At 36.3% G+C, this 10448-nt stretch overlaps 1 long non-coding RNA gene across 1 annotated transcript; it reads left to right on the forward strand.

Moving 5' to 3' along the window:
• Positions 1 to 3398: 3398 nt before the first annotated feature.
• On the forward strand, positions 3399 to 5133 carry LOC147759550 (uncharacterized). Its single transcript, XR_015331544.1, has 2 exons — positions 3399 to 4159; positions 4431 to 5133. It is a non-coding gene; the product is annotated as an uncharacterized LOC147759550 (long non-coding RNA).
• Positions 5134 to 10448: the final 5315 nt, after the last annotated feature.

The following is a 10448-nucleotide window of genomic DNA, read 5'->3' on the forward strand; positions in this document are numbered from 1 at the left end:
AGGCGTCCGTTACTTAACCTGAAAGTCACGTGGGAGAACGTACCGAACGTAAGCATGCTAGTCCATAGACACTTAAGGTACAAAAATACGAAAAATTAATTTCTATTTCATCGTACGGCGTCTGTGAAAAATGTAACTTAGGCTTTAGTAGAGCGTAAACCTTTACACCTAATCTTTTTTAATATGGTAGGTGTGATTTTTTGCATCTTTGCCCAGAAATAGACTAGTTTCTGACAATAATGATGATAACCCCCCACACACACACACACACACACACACAAACACACATTAAGCCTGGGTCCCAACTCCACGCACAATTTGCAGAACGTACGTATTTTTAGGTTCTTCTCGTCTGGCTGGGTCGTAGCTAGATCGCAGGGCAGGAATCAAGTAATTGGCGATTGCAAGGAGTGCGCAAGAAGAAAGAGCGTGGAAAGTACGTGAGAAGCACAGCCTCCGCACGTCATAAGTACCTGCTGCGCCTGGCGGGCTTTCGCACGTGTCCCGCGCGCCCCGTACATGCAAAGTACAAGCATCGTGTACTACCTACGTTATCCGTACTAGGAGTACGGGCAACACAAGTACAACGCCCTTGTGGACGTAGGGCAGTCTTGCTGACTTATTACGGTTGTTGTTCGTCTTTTGCACGCGATTCTCGCGTGTTGAGATGTTTTTGGGAGGGTATAAAAACAGTACATGTTTGAGGAGATAATTATATCCGCAGCAATGTTCAAAGATGGTGAACCCAATCATACCTCTCCCAGATTCAACTCTCCCCCTCTTGCTCTTTGTTGTCATTTTAGGCATTTTTAAAACTTGACGTCAAAGGCAGAAATAATGCTTTTTCGTTCATGCACCTCCTCACGGTCCGTGCGCATGGAATGATCACTTCGCACTCAACTTGCACGAAGCCCGTTAGGTCCACACGGTGGGCGCGTGGAAGTGAGGAGTGAGCACGGAGTAAGCAAGAAATAAGTACAGGGGAGGATTGAGGTCGTCTTCGGGGTCTTCCGGAAGACGGTCAGATTTTTAAGTTTAATTTTAAGTTTTGACGGATATCTAATTTTTTCTGTCGGAAGACGAGATCAACAAAGATAATTTGGAAGATTGTCGGAAAATATTTCTGGATCCGACCCTGAAGAACGTGCAACGGGCGCCTTAACCACGTGCATCACACGCTCCGTAGCCACCCAACGCAGTGGAAAAAATAATTTCCTGGGGTGTCCCGTACGACAGGCGCATGACAGGCGAACGCTACACGTTCGCATGTCGTACATTTTCCATTTTTTGAGAAATCGTGGACCGCACGTGCACGCAGCGGCTGTTCATCATGTCGAAAAGTTTCTACGTGCTGCCTGCGACCTCCAAAAGTTGCACGATGGACGCGCTCCTCACGCACGAAATCTCACCTTTCCCACAATTTTTTGGACGTAGACCGCACTTAGCAGCCGCACGTTGGGTTATGACCCAGCCTTTAACAACTTCGACATACGTTCTAAGATAAGTGTGCAATTTAATCATTCGTAAAGATGTTCCTGCTTATAACTGAATTAATTTGTTTTTCGATCTTATCAATGTCTCGGATAAACCTGTTTTAAACATTTTTTCTCTACCCCTCCTTCTCTCGCTCGTTTTTAACCTCTGAATCTTTCTTGCTAACATAAAATATTTTCTCTGTCACCGTGAAGACATTTCAAATGAACAATCTCAGTTAATACGGGAACTGAGTCATGGGCATCCCTCTACCAAGGCCGCAGTTATTGTGCTGTGGACATTGAAAAATACAGTACAGAGATTAGCCATCTATTTAACCAGACACACATCTTTGATTATCTAGTGAAAAATCAATCTATGGCCCTGGTAGAGGACAGCCACAGGCTGCGGTGTGTTGATTTTGATGCTGTCTCAACCATGATTGTGACGGACTCCACAAATATCAGCCAATTGTGTTAGTGAAGACATAACGGGGAGGGGGATGAAATGTTTATAAAGAAATGGACTTATAAGTCATTGGAAATGGCAATATGCTATTTTAGTTTAAATTATATATGGAGAAACCATTCAGTAGAGAAAGTTAGATTAAAAGGATTAAGTTGAAATGAAACGGCACAAAAATGATGGGGGGAGGGGAGGGTATGATGATGGTATAAAAGGTTTGGGAGAGTTGAGGAAATTGAGTATTAAGTGCGCTCGGGTGTTTACCGGTGTCCTTTAACTTTAACAAACCAGGTTATACAAACTTTTACAACTTTTGTCTAAAAAAACTGAACAGTTTCATCTTTTTTTACTTATATAACTACCGTATGTTTCAACTGTAGTAATTCACAAAGATGAACTTTAAAGATGACGTCTATTGAGAAAGAGTCACAAAAACGCAGCACCGTAAAATTAATTGGCAAAGCGTCAACGCTACGCAAGAAGCTAAAATTAAAATAAGTTACAAATAGGACATAAAGTACCGACAGAATTTACGTGGAGTCAAAGTTTGCTATTTTTGAACTACACAAGCTATCAGCGATTAACTTTCACAGCAAGTATGTTTGCCGACTTGCTCGAAAGATTGCACATTTTCAGTTATGTATTAGGGCCTATTTGTGCGATTATCTAGAATATACATCAGAAAACCAAAAAAAAAAAAAAAAAAAAAAAAAAACAGAAGTGATAATGAATGAGATTTCGTGCTTTTGCAGAACTGCCCCTATAGAAAATGGGCTAAGAAAAGAGTTGTACAGATTGCGGTCTGAAAGACAGAATGATAATTTGTTTTTTAAATTTAAAAAATGACTTTTTTCGAAGTGAGATATTTGGGACTTCATAACGAAATCTCAACAATATTTCAAAAATGTTCCAGTAACAGAAAGTTAGGCTAACGACGTGAGTGTCACCTCTACCTGTGGTGTGCAATAAGCTGAATCCCCGCTGAAAGCCACATAACGTAGACTGAAATATCGGAGCGCAAAAATGGACTTGTTTTAATAATTGATTAAAAAAGGCCGCTAGTATGACCGAGTTGTAAAACAGCCGATGAAATTCTTGAAACATTGAAAGACTTGAATTGGAAAATATTTTAATATTTGATACTTTTATATTTTAAATAAATTTCTTAATTGCCGGTTTGATTTTTCTATATCATTTTGTATAGTAAACGTATTTTATTATAGCAAACTACTTACAACACATTTCTAACCGAGGCGTTAGTGTGTGTGTGTGTGTGTGTGTGTGTGTGTGTGTGTGTGTGTGTGTGTCGATCGGGGTGGGGACGTAGTTAGGTCGTGTGAATGTTGACAGATATGTGATGGTCCGAAGAAGTTGAGTTACAACAGTTTTAACGTTACAGTATTTGACCTCAGAGTCTTTCTCAACATGATTGTGACGGTGTCCATGAATTCCATCATATTGTGCAGTCTGTCCGCAGATCTGGCATATCAATGCGTAAGCGGTGATCATTACAAAAACACCTACGCGCTTGCACAAAATAGTCCGCGACGTGTGTTTCGCGCCATGTTTTCAAAAACCCGTAGTTGTTATATAAATCCATGAAGCTCTGTGAATAACTCATTATTCCGCTTGAAACTTTCAAAAAATAATATTTAGAACTTGATGTAAACGCACAATGTAAAATGAACATTTCAATTTCCACGAAAGCCTTGTATCAGTTGTCTACAAAGAGCACACGCATTTTTCGCAAGCGGATCGTGTAATTTTGTACCCTAAAATGAAATGATTGTAGAAAAAATGGACAAACTTACTTTATTGATATTATAACGATTTATGCAACTATATATGCTGGAATTGAACCAAAAAGAATGAAAAATTTGTACAACCGTCCTTTTTTTGTGAAATCCCTATTTTAGTTCGAAGTATGTAGGTCAGTCGAAACTGGGACTGTCACGTTGCACTGAGGAAGTGACTCGAAAGCGATTTTCTCCGCAAATCTTGCATTTCGGTTTAAAAAATTGAATGTTCAGCTTCTCAAGTGTATATTTATAGTATACAGTGTGTCATTGTCATAGTGAGAGTTGTTATGGAAAATAATACGTGAAAAAAACGTCATCGGTGCTGCAGATCGACCATATCGCTGCCATAACATGGTTTTAGAATGGAAAAAATCTGCCGTTTGCCTTTCAAGTTACATAGCTTTGGGTTAGCAGACTTAAAGGTGAGTCTTTTTTTTTTTTTTTTTTTTTTGCATTCACTAAGTTTCATATAAGCGCCGAAATGTATAGAAATGATTTTGGAGTAACCTCCCTTCGCATAGTTTAGATGCACTTGTTGACGTTCAGTACCAGTGAAATGTTATATTTTGTTGCAAAGTTATAGTTTTACTTTGTTTACATACAATGTGTAGGCCTACTAGCATACCTTTATCCGTTCTATTTCCTTTACATACATGTATGATTTTATCATTATATTATATTTATTTTTAACAGATTCCCGAATTTCATATCAGCTGACAATAAGGGAAGAGGTGTTCTAGTCAAGACCAGGGAAAATTTATTTCCATACGATTGTGTGTGATGGTGCTGTTGATGCAGGTGTGACTGAACAAGAGATGGTGTTTTGTGGAGTCTTGGATACTGTTTACCCTAGAAACCTTTCTCATAGCAGACAAATTCTGGAACAATACTTTCTTCAAGTATTAAACAGGATGGGCTTTGACCCACAAGACTTCCACTGAGAGTGGCCTGCATTTAAAGAGCACATAGATAGGTGGCATGTTTATAGTGAATAAAAGTAAAGATATGTGTATGGATTTGTTTCAAGGCTAGGAGACCAGACAGAGATTAGAATACATACAATAATGCTAATTGAAATTGCCTTGTTCACCCTGTCCACTTCACAGGTGGAGAGAGGATACAGTGCTCTCTAAAGAATCAAATCTGACTGGAGGTCAAGTTTGGGGATTAAATTATGCTTAAGTTAACCAAATTTTGACAGCAGTTTTATAGGGGCCAAGTTTTGATGATCATTTAGTCAAGGAATCTATCAACCACTGGGTGGCAGGGTGACACTCTGGGAAAACGGCCCAATTTTGAACTTGAAAATTGATTTAGTTTTCTGATTGTCATATCCAGCAGGTAAATGACCTGGCCATTGAAGGTTCTAAGGAAATAAAAAAAAAATTGAAACATACTCGATACTGAAGTTTTCTTTTTTTTTTAATTTTTAATGCATTTTACTTTGTTATGTATTTAATTACAAATTATATTCATGAATTTTCAGCCGGGGATGATCTTAATTGTATGTCAGTTTTGGCAAAGGTAATATTCATAACTTTCTGGGGCAGGTGCTTCTCCTGCCTTCAGAATAGACAGATCAAGTTGGCCAACGAGTTTATTGGAACCTTGTTATCTGCTTTAATTTTAAAGGCAAAAAGTTTCCAAAAAACTTTTAACAAGGTCAGTGCATATTCATGAGGCTGAATGAACATTTCCCAGGAACAGTGCTTTAAGGACATGAATTTTAAATGTTTACTTAGTTTTGTTTATCACACAGATTTCAATATTTTGCATTTTTAAAAACAGAAATGTAAATTTTAAATAGATTAGGGATATTTTTTAAAATTATAATTGGAAGGGCCTAATTTTCAATAGTTTAATATGTAAGAGACAAAAATAGTACTAGTAAATAGATATCTTGAGCAGTAAAATAAGAGAACAAGGCAGAAGTGCAGATCTTAATATAATGATTAAACCGGTGTTGAATGATTTTTTATCAAAACCCTTTCAGGTTTTAAAAAGTACAACCTGGTCATAGGCCAGTACTTCTTTGTAAATATTTATTCAATTAAAAAAATCTTGTTTTATTTATAACTAGATCTAGCAATATCTTTCTATATTGGTCAAAATTCACACTGGATTTCTTGTGGATTGGATCATAACTATTATACCATTTTTGATGTTTTAAGAATGAAGTATATAACTCTTGGAATATTCTGGCGGTATATATATTTTATATATTTTTTTATATATATCATATATATATTTTTTTATATAAATAGAATATTTAAGAAAACTTGTAGTCTTGCTAAGTCGGGTCAGTGCTTCAGGTTGGTCACGTGACGCTATAAATTATGATGAAAATGGGGTTCCATTTTTGTCGTCCTTTTGGAGATGCTATATTTCCCCACACAAAATGGGTAAAAATTGTAGGAGACATACCTTATGATATATCATTTAAAAGTTTATGATTTCGTCTTTCTGGAGAATATTAATGTTTGATAATATTTCGCGTTTCCTGCGATACATAGTCACAGTAACCTACTGCACTTGAAAAAATCGGTTTTGCCAACTTTTACACCGACTTCACGGGATTATCAACACTTTGCCAACCAGATGGGAGCCGAACGCAACATATATTTTATATCAACACGAAGCCCACTTGTTTAGCTTTTAGAATTTATATAAAACGCTGGTGATATAAACATTATAGCAATTTTGTTATAATTTAAACGCCCCAATGTTATACGCTTCAAAAATGCGAGTGTTTGGCGTCGCGTTCACCTCGCGCTTAAAAAAATGGACAAAGCTGAATTCACAAAATATTTATACCGCCAGAAAGCGAGTTTAACCGGCTTTCATGATTTAGTTTTTAAAAATTTGTACAATTTAAACTTCTTATAGAAATCTTTACATAGAAAATTTCGGACACCTGAAACGGGACACCATTTGCAATCACCCGCGTGGATAAATCTTCCATTTTACCGTTCTGAATCTATGTTTTATGACAACTAACCTTAAAATAGCGAATCCCTAGATATTCCCGCTTCTTTTTATATATCTATCGTTTAATCACATCAACTGTTGACAAAAATACACATGAAAATACGAAGAGCTCAAAAGTCGTCCATTTTCACTCGATTTTGCTGAAAGTAGTGCGAAAATGGCCGTCGCTTCAGACAGTGTGCACGTGCAGCTCGGAATCTGCGGACAGACTGGTGCTAGTGAAGACAGCAATAAATCACAGAGGGACGCTTTATATTAATGATCATGGGCCTATTTGCTCAATACTTTTATCAAGCTTATTAGGCCTATTTCTCTCGTAGCGACTCAAATCATATCTAGACTCTTTAACGCCAGAAAATGCATGTATATCAGATTACAAATTATTTTTTGCAAGAAAGTGTTAAGACGGTCCAAGCAAGCTATAGTTATAACAACAACGTAAAGCAGAGCGTCAGGAAAGACGACACATTCCAAGGAAAGGGGGCATGGGATAACCTTCGCAAAATATGGTCCGATAAAGCTGACATTTGTCCTTGGGTTGTATTCTAATACTCATGCTAAAAGTGATTCTGTAAATTTCAGTATGATAAGTCACGGGGTTTTCCATTTATTGCGTTAACAAGTCTTATATTATAACGTATAACAGAAAAGTGAAAAAGTGGGGGATTTAAGGAAAAAAGACCTAATATATCTGCAATTCGAACATGGACTGTATTTTTCATAATATGAATTACTCCAGTAAATTTGAGAATAACAAAAACCTCACGGTTATTATTTTTAATTTTTTCTTCATGCATTTTTGATGTGTAAATAATTCTTTCGATATATTTCTTTGTTCCTTTATTCATTTATTTGGTTGGCTATTATGGTTGTGACTGTTTTCATTCTTTTCTATTTTTTTTTTTTTTTTTTTTTTTTTTTTTTTTTTTTTTTTGTATATATTGGCTTATGTATAAACTACATATATATTTCTTTTGTTCCCTCAAGGAGAGCACGTAATACTATATGACATTTGCCTCCTTTTCTTTCCTTTGTATAAGCCTTGCTTTAAAAATTTCAGTTCCGGGGGAATCTGTCCAGTGCGAACGGCTCCTACGTTTTCTATGTAGAATAAAATAACTCTAACATCTCGTGATTGATAGATATCAATCAAAGCTGTCAAATTTGACAGTTTGATTGACGGATAGTTAAACATACGCCAATCACATCCATACCGCCAAAGAAGATTTATCTCCTGTGATTGATAGATGTCAATGAAAGCTGTCAAATTTGCCAGTTTGATTGACGAATAGTTAAACAAACGTCAATCACAATCATCATGCAAAGGAGCTTTTACTTCCTGTGATTGAGAGGTGCCAATCAAAGCTATTAAAAGTGGATGGCTTGATTGGCAGCTATATAAACAAACGTCAATCATCATACCGGTGATCAAGTATAGCTGTCGAACATTCAATACGCCGTAGAGAGCAGACTGTCCCCGGGATTATTTAAATAAGTAAAATATAGGCGAGAGGAGGTGAAAGAACTATTCCGGCATCAGCTAGTTGAGTGATCAAAGGTATACAATATATGAGAAACTAAAGACTTAATGTGATCATCATATTTTAGTCACATTCTGTTTATAATAATTGACTTTTGTGAAATTGCAGGTAGGAACTAATTTTCAGCCCGTTTGCAGTATTTTACTTTTCATTTTTTATTTTCTTATCTTTCTTTCATTCTTTCTATTTGTATATTTACATGTATTATTTTTATATTTATTCATATTTTTGTTTATTAATTTTTGTTTATTTGTTTGCTTGTTTCCAAAAAATATGTTTTATATAATTTAGTTCTACCAGATTTTAAATTACATCGATTCCCTTCGTTAGTGTGCCATGAGTTCCGCACACTGCTGTGGTGAGGCTGTGTGGAGTTGGTTGAGTTAGTGGCGTACACGATCGCAAAGAATCTCACCCCTGAAATTCTCGTGGAATTCGACATGCCACGATGGGTCTCTCCACTTGGAGAATTCGATTTTGGCTATAAAGGGAAATAAGCGTCACACCCACTTTCCACATGAGAGGGATATTTACGAATTGGATATGATTACAGCGGTGACTTAGACTTTTACATCAATTAAGACAGTTTGAAGACTTTTCCTTCCTTTCTTCCAAAATAGAGCTTTACACGAAAATAATTAAAGCTTATTTATATTCAAATGTAAACAGGAAATTAAAAAGTAAAGCCTTATACAATTTTGACATTTGCTGGACATTGGGTACATTTTGCGATGTTTATAGAAAAACTCAAATGTTTACTCCATTTTTTGACTGTTCTTGTTTTACTTTAAATTCAGAAATATAGTCATTGGCGTTATTTATAAATGAAGCAGTGTACATATATGTTTACCTCCGGACGTCAGCAATGAGTAAATACAGTGTATAGACATGTGCAATAAACAGATATTTTTTTACAGTTTTGGGTGCTCCGTGTTTAAGTTTAAAAGTCTTGGTCTTACATTTCTATACCAGCAGGCAGATTTTTTTATTATTAGAATAAATCCAAGCTACACTCGTGCTTGGAGACTGTCCATTTTAGATGTTTAGAAGATTGAGAGCAAAGGAAAGAGTTTGAAATCCCCAAAAATTGCAAGTCTGTTCTGCACCGGTATAGCTCTGTAGTCCCACCTTGCTGAGGAACACGTTTTACTTTGTATTGGAGACTCCAGGCACAGAAGTTAGAAACCTGGGTGTAATTTTTTCAACAACAAATGTGACATGATATCACACATTAACAAAGTGTGTAAATCATCATATTTTAGTCTGCAACGAATTTCTATGATTCTTCACCTTATTGACAGCAAGCAAACAGAGCTACTCATCCATGCATTTGTGACCTCTAGACTCGATTACTGCAACAGCCTCTTGTTCGTATTACCTAACTGTCAAATTGAAAAAAAAACTTCAGTCTATTCATAATTCAGCAGCTCATCTCCTTCGTAAAACCCAGAAATCCGACCACATCACACCAGTTCTCTGCGACTGTCCATTTTATATGAACAATATAATAGAACTTTTAACTTCTCTTAGAACTCTTCGTTCCAGTGGTCCTGGGAATTCACATGAAGAGTAAATTTACTTTTGACAAAGACGGCGCTTTTTTTGGTCACTTGCAACTTTTAAAGACAATGATCCGGTTTTAATGAACTTTTGCACATGCATTATTGAAAGTATTTGAGCACCTGGTGTTTCAGGCCTACAGTGGAGGAACGGCAAAAAAAAAAAAAAACTCACTGTTATTAACACCGACAGAAAAAAAAATTGGGAGAGATCTCCGCCAACTGGATGGTATCATGAAAGACAGAATGAAGAAAACAACAAAACGAATTATGGGGATCCAACCCATTCAGCAAATTCTCTTTTTCATTTCTCAATATTAGAATGCTGATTTCAAGGGCAGTAAACGTTTTAAAGTAGTTTTTGCCTCTCTAAGTATGTAATATTAATTCCACTTTTAAGCCTAGCTTATAAATATTATAATATTTAGTTTTATGTCTCAATATTTTTATTAGCTGAATTAATTTTTATTTCATTTCACTAGTTAGAAAAAAAAACAAGATAAACATAAAACGCCCCAAGCTGGACTTTTAGGAGATGACCAAACAAAATCAATTGAACGGCCCTACTGTTAGAGATCTCAGTAATTTATTGGTAGACATATTGTCTACAGCTGCCGTAAGCT

The sequence above is a fragment of the Lingula anatina genome, chromosome 10 (assembly GCF_051362555.1).
Source record: "Lingula anatina isolate TDL-2025a chromosome 10, LinAna3.0, whole genome shotgun sequence".
NCBI lineage: Eukaryota > Metazoa > Brachiopoda > Lingulata > Lingulida > Lingulidae > Lingula > Lingula anatina.